At 46.0% G+C, this 14,754-nt stretch overlaps 1 long non-coding RNA gene across 1 annotated transcript in view; it reads left to right on the forward strand.

Moving 5' to 3' along the window:
- The window catches only part of LOC146195960 (uncharacterized), a 90,853-nt gene extending 76,637 nt beyond the window's left edge, over window positions 1-14,216 (forward strand). Inside the window, exon 4 of the long non-coding RNA XR_014705612.1 lies at window positions 13,755-14,216. This is a non-coding gene — a long non-coding RNA (uncharacterized LOC146195960). The remainder of the gene's footprint in view (window positions 1-13,754) is intronic.
- Window positions 14,217-14,754: the final 538 nt, after the last annotated feature.

The following is a 14,754-nucleotide window of genomic DNA, read 5'->3' on the forward strand; positions in this document are numbered from 1 at the left end:
TTTAAGCCTGTTATACCACTCCTCGATATTGTTTATGGGTGGAATTTCCTCGGCGGTTCTGCAGTCTCTAATCATGTACCACTCAGTGATTTTGCTTTTTTTAGTTTTCGCGCTTTCGGCCCTCTTTCTATATTAATTACTATGATATTGTCATGCTACTGACGACGATGAAGGATTGTGATGATGTGGCAGAAGAGGAGGAAGAAGCGTTGGTTTCTGGGCGCTAGTAGGCTTCATCCTGTTCCGCTATATCAGCACTGTAAATAAACACCCGTTCTTATTACATCGTAACAACTTGGTGGAAGGTGCTCCGTACGATCCCTACCTACAGTGCTGCAAGACCAACTGGAGCTTCGACGTAGTCGCCGTCTCGCTGGACTGCCACTGCTCACCACCATCATGGACCACACCGACTCAAACCGTGCAAGCTGCGACGCTGCAAGGCAGGCTGGCGACATGCCTGCCCACTCTAGCCCTATTCTGTCCCATCCTTACCGGGAACCACGACCTTTTGCCGGAGAAGAAGGTGAGGACGTTGAGAAGTGGCTACTTGATTATCAACGAGCTTTTTTTTTTGAAGTTTGCCACAAGGCATAGGTTGAGAAAGGGGGAATGGGATGCAGGAGATAGAAAGGTGAAAGAAGGAGTGAAGTCCAGTTGCGCTTATGTATTCGCAGAGGTTGGCAGTGTAGCGATTGTAGATTGTCCATTTCTCATAATCACAATCGCGATTCCACCGCAGGCCTACCTTCATGATTATCCGTTGTCTGATGTGAGTCGTTGATGGACACGTCCACAACAAGTGACGCACATCGCAGACGTCAGGTGCAGTGTCACAGTCAGTTAATCGGTACAACCGGTGGGACCCTCTTACCATGCTAACAAACGTCGTTTTCGTTTTCACTCACACGGCTATGACCTGGTTTGAGAATAATGAGGTCAACTTGATGACTTGGGAACGGTTCGCCACCGAGTTAAAACTGCGTTTTGGCGACTCTGTTCCCAGCAAAAAGCGGGCTGAGCAGACCCTTGCTCAAAGAGCTTAATTGCTCGATGAAACTTGTACAACTTACACAGGAAAGATCCTCAAGTAATGCAAATGTGTCAATTTCAACATGTCCGAGGAAGACAGAGTCGGTCACATTTTGAAGGGTATCGCGGCGGACGTGTACAACTTCTTAATCGCCAAAGACAACCTTGACACTGCCTCCGATGTCGTTAGACACATCCGCGCGTTTCAAGCTTTTAAAACACATCGTATTGCGCCGAAATTTGGGCGGCTGGCCAACGTGCCTACCGTGGCCAGTCTTGACGACCATGCCCAACTAGATCTTCCGTCAACTATCCGGCAATTCGTGCGCGAAGAACTTCTACGGATCAACACGCTTGCCCTGCATGAATCTGCTGAGCTTTTTGTCCAGAGGGCCTCTAGACGGCCGGCGTCACCACCACAAGCGATTCAAGTGCAGCCTTTTTCCCAAGCTCCCGAAATTGCAGCTTCTATTGACTACCCGCCAATGCGTTTTGCCAACCCGACTGCATCGATGCTTGAAGCCCAAGGTATGACGTCACCTTAAGTGCACCTAGATCTTCTATTCGATCTACAAGGATTCCTGTGTAGTGTGAGCATTCAGCCAGACCTTGAGGCGCCCTGCTGTGCCTGGCGCATCCACAACAGAATTTTATACCTTCCCCACCGATATGCTACCGCTGCGGTGTCGAAGGTAACATCGCCAGGTACTGCCGCAGTAGGTTCCCGCCACGCTATAACTGCCCGGTGCCTCCAGCAGTACCCAACAATCGGCAATACAGCCTAGTTTTCCAGCAATACAATACTCCCCGTAGGTGTGTTCACGTCGGCCGCCAATCGCTTGGCTCGCCGTAAACTCGCGGTGTCGCCGATCCTTATACAACTATCTGGAATCCCCCTTCCCGAGAGTGAGACATTGAGCATTATGCGATTATCGATTCATCAGTCGAGATGGGGAACCGATCAGTCTAAAAAGTAGGCGATGCAGACCTTGGGCCTCATAAGACGTATTGCTCCTAAATCCGATGGCGCTAACTTGCACTTCGCACGGCATTCGGTGACAGGGGGTCTGCAGCTATGCCTTATTTATCAATCACAGTTTCAGCACTTGACAAGAGCTCAATGAAATCGTCTAGATGTAGCAAATAGAGATTCTATGAGAACCATCATTTGCCTCCCCCGCATCACATCGGTCGTGACACTGCAAGAGAACGCTCAGCTCAACACTTTCGATGAACTGGTACAGCAACATCATGATGCTCGTAGCCTTAAGGCGACGCCTTTTCACTGACCGCAAGCACTCCGGGCCTATGCTGCATCGCACACCATATTGCCACCGCCATCGCCAGTTCTTCCTCCATGGAATGTTGTTCAGTTGAGTGAAAACAAAATTACTGATCTCCATATACCAATCACATCTTATGCGGCATCATTCCTTCGTGAACGATCGCAGAGCAAGACACCAAGCTGCCCCAAGGCTCAATAATTGTATATGTAGATGCCAGTATTCACGGATGTGAAACGAGAACTGCAATTCATTGTCCTTGTAAGCCGGCGCTTATTAGCACATCCAGATATCAATTTGCAGAACCCCTTTCTTCATTCTGTGCTGAGCTGGTTGCCGTCCAAGACGCACTTCTTCCTCTCCCTCACAACCTTACTAGCTAAAGCCAATATTGTCATCCGCACCGACGCCCTACAAACAATATGTCTGCTCCGACACGTCAGTCGCAGCCCAGGAATCTTCCAGAATACACATCGTCTGGCGGCTCGCATCTCGTAAACGATTCAAATGGAGTGGGTCCCACGTGGCCTACTCAGTTCGCAAACCTCTACAGATCCTGCAACCCACCAGGCGGCTCTACCTTCATTACTGACACGCTTCCTCACTATTGATGATGCCACTCTGCTTCTCACAAGAAAGGAGCACCCCCGGCGCCGCACACGTGCTCTTGTTCTACCGTGTGCGGTAACCCTCCCAGTGGCCTTATCCGCGCAAAGGAGGTTGCACTACCGAGGATCTTGGTCGGGGTTGCCACAACACCTGCTGTAACACGAACATGGCCTCAAGATCAATATTTATATCAACTTCTAAGATGTCCTGTCTGCAAGTCACAAAATCATGAGACAGATATTCGCCACTTTTGGCTTTGCCCGGCACGTTAGCCGACGAGAATTCGGCACGTGACGGCTGTGGGCCTTTCGCCGAAAACGCTTGGACGCAAAGGCGTTATCATCGCTCTCTTGAACTTTATTAGAACAGCCAACCTTTTTTCTTTCTTTTAATACCCCTTTAAAATTTTGACATATTTCATTATGCCCTGAGGCAATAACGACGTTATGAAAAAAAAGCGGCCAGTGGCGCGAATAGGAGCGCTCACGCTAGGCCCGCTAATATTTCATTAAACATCATCTCACTGTCATCAAGCATCCTCTCTAAGTTCTTTTTCCCCTGTGTTCACCGGCTTGCCGCAACGTACCAATATAAAACACCATTGTATTGTTTCGATCGTTTTTTGTATTTACATCTTACAAAAAGCCCACTGGTGGCAGTGGTGCAACAGGGTACCTAACACTCATGGTTTGAATGCATTGCTATGAAGAATGATACGGAAACGTTCTACAAGGTGGCAGAAGTTACCTGAATGACATTACAGGCTTCATCATAGCCGTATGGTTTAGAAGTAACTGGTATTGTTGTGACCCTTCAACAGACATCAGGAAAAGAAGTTGGAGAGCTAGTGACTTCATTGCGGGGCGGTAGCGATGGGTTGAAGCGAGCAGTGAAATTGGTATAATGTAAAATTCCGCACTACGTTTATTACGTAACACAGCAGAATCTGTACGAGGCGTTGGGGAAATACCGATTGTGGAATCCCATGTCACATATGTTTAACCTCTGAGCCTAAAATATAGGTGCCGAATAGGCTTTGTTTTCTGTGCCCGTCGTCTTTGACATATCAGTGGCATATAACATAGAGCGAAACATTTAGCCCATGCAGCATTACACCGTTGCATACTGGCTTGGGTTGCGATGTCGGTTGACGAAGGCCGCCAATGGCACCGATTTCCGCCATTTACCGGTCATGAAGAATGATGGTATGTACTCAGGATCCGGCTACTGCGACAGCGTGGAGCCAGCGCAGTAGATAGCGCATTAAAAAGCTTTCCTCGCCATGCAGCCACTGGCACACTCTTCCAGAGTTATGGAATGAATGGTCCCGGGTAAAGTGCACGCTACGGAGCAAGTGGAACGCATCATTAAATTCTGTTCACCGATTAGGAGCGAAAGTTTAAGTCACCAAGAGCAATTACCACTATTTGTCGAGAAAACACAAATGTAGACATGTTACAACCCCGCTTGGTGGAGCAATGTATAAGGTGCTCGAATACTGCGCCAAAGAATGCGGGATAGAATATTGGCGGCTGCTTTTCTATGGAGGGTGAAAGCTATGCGCTCGCGCGCTGTGAGAAATCTGTGCATGTTAAAAAACCAGGTGGGCAAAAATTCTGGAGCCTTCTAGTACGGTGTCCGCAAAGCATGAGTCGCTTTGAAAGAATAAACACAAAACCATACCAAACCTATATATTTTAGCAAGCGTAATTCCCGCCAAGAATATTTGGTGGTGGTTGTCTGCTCTTGCGTGCTGTATCGTAACTCTACATGCTTGAGATATGGCGATTCAGAATGCCACGTGTTGCGCCATTGCTCTCACATCATGCTTGTGGAACGTGACGAGTCAGGTGATAGCGGCTATACAAGCAGCTCCACTTGATCTTGGATGTTGTTTTTTGTGTGCCAGGCAGCATCTGAATAAGCCCATGCATATGTCGTGCCCTCTTGTCATGTGTGCTACTTAGTGAAAGCACAACAGTGGCGACGAGGATGGGATCCACCCTGCAATTGAAGTAGCACAGTTTGGTAATGCAGGCACCAGAACGCCGGATAGGGCAAGCACCTGGAGTAGCACAGTTCGATAGTTGAAGCACCAGAACGTCGGATAGGGCAAGCGCCTGGACGCTGGATAGCAGCATGGCTACGCTCGGCCAGTTCGAGCAGTTTGCCGTGCATGAGGACGAAGATTTCTAGTCCTACGTCAAATGCTTTCAACATTACCTGCAAGCTAACACGGGGAGCAACGACTTAAAGGTCGCGACTTTTGTAACTGCCATGGGGGCGATGACTTATCGGACACTCAAAAGTTTGCTAGCTCCGGAGAAGCCAGAATAGAGTGAGACAAAGATCACTTGGTGAAGGTGCTCATAGAGCACTACTCTTTAAAAGGAATGATAATAGCAAAGCGGTTTCGTTTTAACTGCCGATCGCAGCATTTAAACGAGACAGTGGCAGCGTTCGTGGTGTAAATGAAAAGGTTAGCAGAGATCTGTGATTTTGGGAAATTCTTGAATGAAGCATTGCGGGACCATTTTGTAGCTGGTCTAAGAGACCAGGTTACTCAAGCAGAGTCTCTCAAAAAAAGCACACTGTCGTTTGAAGCTGTCTGCGAGTTTGCCAAAAGCATTGAACAGGCCCGCACGGAGACAATAAAATTTCAACCTTCCTTTAACGAAGAGGAGGAAGTGAACACGCTAAGACGCGGCACTTGCAAGCACGGACTTGGAGCACGAGACACAAAGGCAGTACTACCGGAACCTGCAGAATGCAGACAAGAAAGCTCGTGGTTATCCCCGTTGCAGAAACGCCCAAGCTGAAGCTACCTGCTCGTTCCGGAAATGCCGCTGCCGTATCTGCAAGCGGACAGGGCATATGGCCAGGGTCTATCTAGCACGGGTGCTGTCCGTGCGTATCGTGCACTAGAGGGCTGACTAAGAAGCAGTAACCAACAGTGACGACTGCCTCGTTCTTCATAGTGTATGTTTTGGTAACAACAGTCGCCGTAGCTACACTGTGAATTTTCTAGTGGGCGGTAGAAATGTTACGATGCAATTTTATACAGGTGCGTCTGCTTCTATTGTTCCAGAAAGCGTTTATCAGAAATATTGGCCAGTCGTAGCTCTAAGAAGCTGCGCACTACAACTGAAATATACGGGGGCGTGCCTTTAAAGATTGTAAGAAAGTTAGATGTCTCGGTCGAGCCCAATGGTCAAATGGTTACTTAGCCTCTTATAGTTGTGCGCACTTCACAAAGGTGTAACTTTACTATTGGGTCGCGACTGGCTGGAAGCTTTGAAGTTCGACTGGACGAGCGTCTGAGGAATTAGCGTGAAGAAGGCAGCAAGCCTTGTGGCAAAATACTGGGAAGTATATTTGAGCCCAAACAAAGATCAATCAACAGCGTTCCGTTGAAGCTCCTGTTGAGAGATGCTAGTACTCCTGTGTTCTGTAAGCACCGCCCTGTGCCCTTTGCGCTCCGCGAAACAGTAGCAAATGAGTTGCAGTACATGGTACAATCAGCAGAGCTAGTTCGAGTCGAACGGAGTGAGCGAGCGACTCCCTTAGTAGTCGTTCCCAAAGCAGGCGGAAAAATAAGAATATGTGGTGATTACAAAGTGACAGTAAATCCGTGCCTCAAAACAGGTTATTATTATTTACCGGTAATTGAGGACATATTTGCAACGTTACAGTGCTGCAAGTGTTTTACGGTGCTTGATCTTTAAACAGCCTACCAACAGCTAAGATTGCACAAAGATTTCCAGGTGCTTGTAACGGTAACCACGCATGTCGGCTTGTTTAAATACACACGCCTTCTGTACGGAATAACAAGTGCACCGTCCATTTTTCAGGCAGGAATGGATGGTGTTCTCAGCCAGTTAGAAGGAGTATCCTGCTATCTTTATGATTTTGTGATAGCGGCGAAAACGTTGGAAGATTGCTATCACAAGTTGGAAAGTGTGCTGACAAGGTTTAAAAGAAGTGGAATGAAACTAAAGAAAGAAAAATGCAAGTTCTTTCAGACCTCGGTAACGTACCTGAGTCATGTAATCGACCGCAAGAGAATATGTCCTTCGCAAGAGAAAGTACAGGTTATCAAGAAGCACCCACCCCCAGAGGCAAACATGAACTCGAGCATACCTTGGGCTAATAAATTTCTATGGGAAGTTTCTTCCAAACCTTCCAGCTGAATTGCAACCACTGTGTAAACTACTCAATTATAATGCGAGATGGAAGTGGACAGCCGAAGCAGAAATACCTTCCGGAAAACAATAGGGTAGCTTACGCGGAACTCTATATCAGAAAGAATTAATTTAAACTTTCCCATCGGTAATTATGGTCCAACACTTGCGACAGTTGCGCGCATTATTTGCAGTTCACGTGGTCCACAAACGTTTGTCCCCGATAGTACATTAAGACCATGTTCGCCAGAGCCTTGTTTAGCCGTTTTGTTATTCGATTTGTTTGTGAGTGATATGCTGTTGTTCTTAAGCTTTCAGCATGGCTTAGATATATCTTAGGAGCTGACCAGAGATTGTGTTTCCCTGGTCAGTGATAATGACCAACGCGGCACGATGTCACAGAAGGACATCATACACGAAGACCTTAGTCACTTCAGCGGCAGTGCCTCGAAAAGGGCCTCGGTGAAGCGAGTAAACAATATGTGGCTACTACGAGCCACTTGTGACTGGTCGACGACAGTGAAAAGGGCCCCACGAGATCTACGCCTACATTGGCGAATGGTACTTGTGTGGGCTCGATATACAGAAGCATGCTAGGAGGTTGCCGTGCAGGTTGCTTTCGCCGCTGGCTTTGCGACTGATTCTTATTTAATGCTTGATATTGGGAGGAAGCTCTAGCCAGTAATAATTTTCGAGACTCTGAAGAGGGTGCTTGGGGAATTGAGATGCGCGGGCGCCGATTCCTCATGACAGGAAATGGAGGACTTCAAAACATAAATTCGACAGTAGGACGAGAAGGTTAGTCCTTCCACTGGAAGCAGAATTCTTTTTGTAAAACACACCACTCTTTAAGCATAAGGATGCAAGCCAACTTGATGCCGGGGCAAGCCGCGTGCCCTCCTTCGTGATGGTCGACGGGCAGTCGGAGATCGCTGTCGGCACACTACCTGGACATGAGGTCAGACCCGCTGACTGCTTCGTGGAAGCTATCAAATTTCGTTGTGTTTTGTAATGAGGTTCGATGAGAGCGCGCGACAGGCAATGAGTCTGTGTGCTTCAGGCATACTTGTAGGTGGTGGCAAAATCGAATTCTTTGAGCCATAATTCCAAATGAGCTAAGTGACCGCAAGCATTCTTTACATTCTTTAGACAACACAAGGAGTGCCGTTTGGAGACCATACGAAATGATCTTCCATGCACGTGCTAGCGAAACTTAGTCGCTGCCCACATTATCGCCACACACTCTTTTTCAATCCGCCTTTTTCATAAGGCCGCTCTGTGCAGGCGCGCCTTTACCTTGGATGAAAACAAACCACCAACCCAAGCTGCGCATGCGCAGTTCTTGGCCTCCGCGATGGGCGCAGCCATAGCTTATATCGGATGTCGTCATGTGTAGTTAATATTATTTACAGTAGTATGCGATAGCTGGCGGTAGGTGTCAAGAATATACACCGTCACTTCGCTGGCGGCTGCAACTTTCAAAGACGTTTTCAAGCAGTAGCAGACGAATTTTTAACCACTCCCAGAGGGCGTCACATTTTGTGACAAAGGCGGATTGTAGAGTAGTTCAACACAGCATGCAAAAGGGCGCGGCTTGCAGAGGCGTTTCCTAGGTCGACGCCATCGTGCCGCTGAATAAGGACGGCCACCAAGGTTGATGGCACTTGCATCTTAGTTTATCTCTTTTTCGGCAACTTCATCGAAATGCGTGTTTATCTGAACCGTTTGGAGATAGCGCCGAAAGCTACATGCTGCTCGCTGCCCCAGAATACTGCATCACCTCTAGTTATGAGCGTGAGAGGGCCAGCGAGCTGAGTGAAGTGTTTGATGAAGCGACGGTAGCAGGAGCACGACTGCATGAATATATATATATTCATATATATATATATATATATATATATATATATATATATATATATATATATATATATGAATACGTTTTTATATATTGATACTGGAAAGAGCGCAATGGCCCTTAGTTTCTAAGGGTGAACTCGGACGGTACCAGGATACATGACCTGCACTAGAAACGTAAATTCAGTGAATCAGAAGTGGTACTTCAGGAGTCCGGAAGACCGAACAATTTCGAGGACAGCCCTGAGACAGTGCAGATCTACTCTGCATGCTGCTGAAACGATGGTCACGTCGTCGAAGTAAACAAGACATGTCTGCTACTTTAAACATCTGAACACCGCATTCATCTTTCTCTGGAAGATTTTAGAAACGCAGCGGAGCCCAAATGGATGGACATGGAATTATTTATGGAACTCCGGTGTCAGGAAGGCAGTTTTGTTACGACCCCTTGGATAGAATTTAATTACCAATAGTCACTCCTGAGATCGACGGAAGAAAATACTTCACTTGCCGAAGTCGGTCTGGGCAGTCGTCGGTGTGGTAGTAGATAAACGTCTTTTTGTTCACGCTGTTGAGTTTTCTGCAGTCGACGCAAACGCGCAGTGTGCATCTTTTTCCTTGGCGAGAACGACAGTAGGCAAAAAGAGAATGCTTGATGGCTAGATGGCGTTGTCGGTGAGAATCTTTCGGACTCTATTCTGTATACCGTCTAGCTCATAAGGAGAAACACGTTAAGCCTTCTGATGGATGCGTAGAACACATCCATGTGCGATATTCCTGTCTCTCCGGATGGCGACTGGTCGCACTTTATGGGCGACTTGAAGCACCCACCAAGCTCAAGGAAAAGTTTTTGTAATATCCTCCTTTGAGCCTGCGGAGGATATGGATTTATGGCAGCATGATTGACTCTATCCTATTGCATTTTATTTGCGGTTGCCTCAAAAATAAAGCATTTGGAAACTTCCTGAAGAGGAATAATAGGTCGATGGTCAACATACGCTTGGCTGCACCACGGAATAGACGTCAATGCATATTGCTGAAATTCGTAATGAGCACCTCTCTTTGACCGCTTGGAAGGAAGCCAATACCTCATGCTACAGAAATGACTGGAGCAAGAAAGGGAGATAAATTAGGCTCGACAACTCAGTCTCCACCCTAGCTTCCTGCAAGTATCTTAGGCGAGGATATTGGCGTGTGGTGGCAGAAGGATGTTATCATCAGCGTTTTGCACATGAGATCGAAATCCACTAAGCCAAGGCTTTTTTGTCTCCATCTCGGCGGGGAACGTGACCAAGCGATACGGCAGATCTATCGTAGTGCCGTGCTTGCGAAAAACCTTCATTCCCATGATAATATCGCGAGATCATTCGCGCATAACGAGAAAAGAGAGAAAGTGCAGCCATGTACCAGCCATACGTGTGTGGAGACCATCCCATGGCACTTACACTTTTTAACAAGGCCGTCGCCAGCGGTCTGCTAAAGGAAGAATAATCGGCAGCTCTGTTGATAAACGCGCTGACCTCCTGTGTGTGGACGACAAGACAGATGTCTATGGAGATTTGATCTTTTGTACAGCCTGCACTTGAGTTATTTCTCTGACCCACTCTGCACCCACTCTGTACCCACTCTGACCCACTCTTAATGTTACCCCTACCATTTTTCGTTCCATAGCCCTCTGGGTTGTTCGCAACCTAAGTAGAATTCTTGGTTAGCCTCCACGTTTCAGTCCCATAGGCGAGTACAGGTAAGATGCAACTGTTGTATACTTTCCTCTTGAGCGATACCGGTAAGGTGCTAGTCATAATCTGCGAGTGCTTGCCAAATGCGCTCCATCCCAATCTTGTTCTTCTTGTTATTTCCTTTTCATAGTCCGGATCTGCGGTTACTACCTGCCCCAAGTAGACATATTCACCTACTACTTCCAGTAATTCGCTACCTAATGTAAACTGCTGCTCCTTCCCGAGGCTGTTGAACATTACCTTAGTCTTCTGCATATTGATTTTCAAACCTACCTTTCTACTTTTCCTGTCTAGGTCATCAGTCATTATTTGCAGTTCATCCCCAGAGTTGCTTAGCACGGCAATGTCTTCAGCAAATCGCAGATTACTGAGGTATTCTCCATCTACCCTTATCCCTAACTGCTCCCATTCCAATTCTCTGAATACTTCCTCTAAGCAAGCTGTGAATAGTACTGGGGAGATTGTGTCTCCTTGCCTAACACCTTTCTTTATGGGAATTTTGTTACTTTCTTTATGCAGAACTATGGTTGCTGTTCAGGCACTATATATATATATATATATATATATATATATATATATATATATATATATATATATATATATATATATATATATATATATATATATATATATATTACAGCACTTTCACGTACGGCTCATCTACCTCCTGATTTCGCAATTCCTGCATCACCGCCGAGGTTTCAACTGTGTCAAATGCTTTTTCGTAATCAATGAATGCTATGTATAAGGGCTGGCTATATTCCGAGTATAATTCAAGTTACGGACATTCTAGCGGAAATTAAGAATAAATGGACATGGGTAGGACATGTAGTGCGAAGAGAGGATAACCGATGGTCGCTTAGGGTAACAAACTGGACTGCAAGGGAAGGAAAGCGAAGCAGGGAGCGGCAAAAATTTAGGTGGGCGGATGAGGTTAAGAAGTTCGCAGGGGTCAAATGGATGCAGCTAGCACAGAACCGGGTTAAGTGGAGAAATATGGGAGAGGCCTTCGCCCTACAGTGGGTATAGTCAGGCTGATGATGATGATGATGACAGCCTGAACACGTCCAAGTAGGGCTTAGTGATTCACTAAGTGCGGTGCAGGGAGCTTTTTGACGATGTGTTTGTCGGATTTGGAGGTTTCACTCAGTGCTGCGGCGGTAGGTTTACGGTGATGCAGAAGTTGTTTTAGGGTTAGTCCAGTGGGTGCAGTGGTGGTAGGTGCTAGTAGTAAACGGTTGGTTTCGGCGTGATTCATTTGGGGCGGCAGCAGGATATATTTGGGATAATGGCGGTCCACTTCTGTTGTGATTCCTCGGTCAAATGATGGGTGCTGGTCGGTGATACGGTGTTCGTCCATTAGGTCCAGGAACTGGTGAAAGTTTTTCGGCGAATCATCGTTCGGCGGCCTCGCCTCCAGGCGTCGCCGTAGCTAGTTTTCCAACGATGGTAAACCATCGTAACCCACTTTGTACAGTCCCATATTGGGATCCGGAAAGCGAAGAGCGACGAGGCGAAGGCGAGCGCGGTATGGGGGGAAGCCAAGACGCCGAACCAGGCTTTGTGGATGACACGCTCGGAGATTTGATGTTGCGGCCTGCTGGGCCGGGGACGAGGGTTGGGACGGGAATTCCGCCAATGGCAGTAGGCGGTAAGAGAACTCCTGGTAGAGGTGACCTGTCTCGCCACAGAAGCAAGCTTCGATGGCTTCTACAGCAGCGTTTTTTTTTTTGGTGGATAATGCCGCAAATTCAGAAACGACCAGTGTCACAAATCTGGGAGCAGCAAACGTGCGATTTGGAGTACGGACGGGCTGACGCGCAGGCACTTAAAGGCCTACCCAAGAAGCTTTCTTTTAAATCTTCTGAGTCGTCTACCCCTAGCGCTTCTCACGTGTGAGCAGCCACTTCGTCGTCGTTACTTAGTTGGCATAAAATGGTTAAAACTCCTCATACATACTTCTGGTTGGTGTCCCTGGATTCCGCTGGTCTTCAGAAAACCGATGACCTTGATGAAATAGTGCTAGGATCATTCTATTCAGGGTGAAGGCATGAAATCAGCGAAGCTCATGTGGACTTTGTCTGTTGTAGCTTGTTCTCAATTATATTTAAACGTTTATCAAAGTTTTGCTTGAAAAATTGGAAACATAAGGGGGTATGGTCCTATTACATATAGTACGCAGCAAGGCCAACAATATATGTGTTGTAGAGTTCAATAAAAATTAAATACCCAGTCAGTTTGTGTTTTCAGATTTATATAACAGAATTACAATGGGTAGCCGGAGGCCTTCAGCATCGGGACACGTATATTTCTTATTTTGTTCGGACTAGACACTGAAGTCCAAGATTGGAAAGTGACATTAGTATGTGCGATATCTTCATGAGTATCACGTAATCGTGATATAGGTTAATAAAAACATATACAGCACCACTTTTTCGATAGCTCGAAACTTTATCAATGCACGTACATTGTATGAAAATGGAGGTAAACAAAGCCTGCTTGTATATAATTGTGTTTTTTATGTTAATTTAAACACAAGGCTTTCTACCAGGGAGGTGCTTGCGTCAAAAAGTGCACCATCGTACACATTTTTATTAATTATATTTTAAGGAGAATACAATGTGCGAGCAACAGTGTTTGAGTCACTACCGCAAGTCTTGTGCGTCTGGCTGAAACAAGCCCACAATGCACATACCAACAAAATCATAATATTATGAATAGTTTTATGGCAATAATTGCTCATTTAGGCGCATGAACAGAGCGCCCCCTTGATAGGAAGCAATATACACGAATGTAAGGATCAATGCTGCTGCGCAAGCCTATACCCTTGTGAAGACTGATAAAACTGTAACAGCTTTCAATACAATTTCCTTCATGTATAATGGTATTCGAGGTGATGAAAAAATGACCCGCAGTAAAATTTGGATCGCGTGTGTAAATTAGTAATTAACCGGACTCATTTTTTCTACAGTCAGTATATTTTCTGTACGTTGAACTTCGCAGAAGTTGCAGACTGGGTGAAGAAATTTAACACTTTATCTTCATTACCTTTGCAGTCTGGGTGTCTTGGTTATTCATCATGGAAAATACAGTGCAAAAAAGGACAAGGACAAAATGAAGACACATAAGGGACAAGAGCGGTAGGTGCTTCAACGACCGCCTCCTAGAACATTGTAACAATGTGTCTGAACAGCGAGGAGGGGTTCTCGATGTACACTGCCGGAAATGTAAACAAAACAGTGTAGACGGCAGTGGGAACCAAAACGATCCAGATGAAATGCCGTGTACAATCCTGTGTACCAACAATGCTCTGTTATCGCGAAAAAACCACTGTAAACTGATTCATGAGAATATGAAGCATGTGATAGATCGACTGGATGCGTCTTGCTTGGCCAAGCCTTCTATCTAGGAGCTGGTATACTTACGACGAGATATGAATATGTCGCCTACTGCGCATGTGAGATGCTGGCTTTTTATCTGTGTATACGGCTTCGAGCTCGAAATACACTCTTTCAAACTGTGCGTTCTATGTCTTAATTTTGTCCTTGTCCTTCTTTGCGCTTTGTTTTCATCATTTATCCTCATAATGTACTAAATTACTTGACCGTACAGGCAAATTGTTAGGCCTCTGTTTGAAGAACAAAGCAGCATCGATCGCGCCCAATGGAAGAGCGACATGAGAAGATACGCGGGGACAAATATTGATTCACGGTTAAGAAATAAATATCTAATCACTGTTCTCGAGGCCTGGGGATAGGATACTTAAGTTTTAGTATCCTTCATTTTATGAAACTCATGTAAAAGGGCTTGTAAGGCGCTTTAGTCATATACAAAAATATATGTTCTCGCAACATTATATATTCATCATCAATAGTAATCTGGTGAAAAATCTATTAAATCATATTCACTATGTAAATATCCAGACATCCTAAGTGACACAATTCAACTGTTGAAAAACAACATGCCAATAATAAGATCATACACTCTGAATGAGATGCAACTATTTATGCGACAGCATAGAAAGGGGGGATATCCTCAAACGATTTGCCAAAGAAC

The sequence above is a fragment of the Amblyomma maculatum genome, chromosome 3, assembly GCF_055883805.1.
Source record: "Amblyomma maculatum isolate TAMU_Amacu chromosome 3, ASM5588380v1, whole genome shotgun sequence".
Lineage (NCBI taxonomy): Eukaryota > Metazoa > Arthropoda > Arachnida > Ixodida > Ixodidae > Amblyomma > Amblyomma maculatum.